The sequence below is a fragment of the Geospiza fortis genome, unplaced genomic scaffold, assembly GCF_000277835.1.
Source record: "Geospiza fortis unplaced genomic scaffold, GeoFor_1.0 scaffold61, whole genome shotgun sequence".
NCBI classification, from domain to species: domain Eukaryota; kingdom Metazoa; phylum Chordata; class Aves; order Passeriformes; family Thraupidae; genus Geospiza; species Geospiza fortis.
In genome coordinates this window covers 1,011,025-1,011,485 of record NW_005054430.1, presented here as the reverse complement: position 1 = coordinate 1,011,485, position 461 = coordinate 1,011,025, and the positions used below count along the sequence as shown (strand labels likewise).

General features: G+C 28.4%; 1 protein-coding gene across 1 annotated transcript in view; it reads right to left on the bottom strand.

The window, feature by feature from the left end:
• LRGUK (leucine rich repeats and guanylate kinase domain containing) overlaps positions 1 to 461 on the bottom strand; it is a gene marked incomplete at its 5' end in the record, with an annotated part of 48,456 nt that overhangs the window by 8,101 nt on the left and 39,894 nt on the right. The gene's annotated exons all lie outside the window — the stretch shown is intronic.

The window sequence follows — 461 nt, the reverse complement described above, 5'->3', positions numbered from 1 at the left end:
TTTATATTTTATTAATATAATTATACAAATGTCATTAATGCATAAAAAGTAAGAACAGAGAAGTTCTACACCTGTAATGCAGTCAGAAATAAAAATAAGGGTCAGAATTCTAAATTCACCAGAATAAAATGAAATTAAAACCAAGCTCAGTGGGCATCTGAGTACAATGATTTATTTTGAATAAATAATGAACTAATTCACAATTGTCACTTATTTGGGTGCCAAAATAATTTAAAGTCCCAAATGAAACAGCTGAAAAATTACGAAATATTTATTAAGAAATATTTCTATTTTTTCCCCATTTAATTTGGTCTGAGAGGCATCTGGGTGGACACATAGAAATAAAAATCTGAACAAAATAATCGAGAAATAAAAAATGTGATCCTGGGATTTGGAATTCTTCCCTTTTTTTTTTGGGGGGGGGGGGGGGAAAAATTTTTTTTAAAAACAAAAAATGTTTT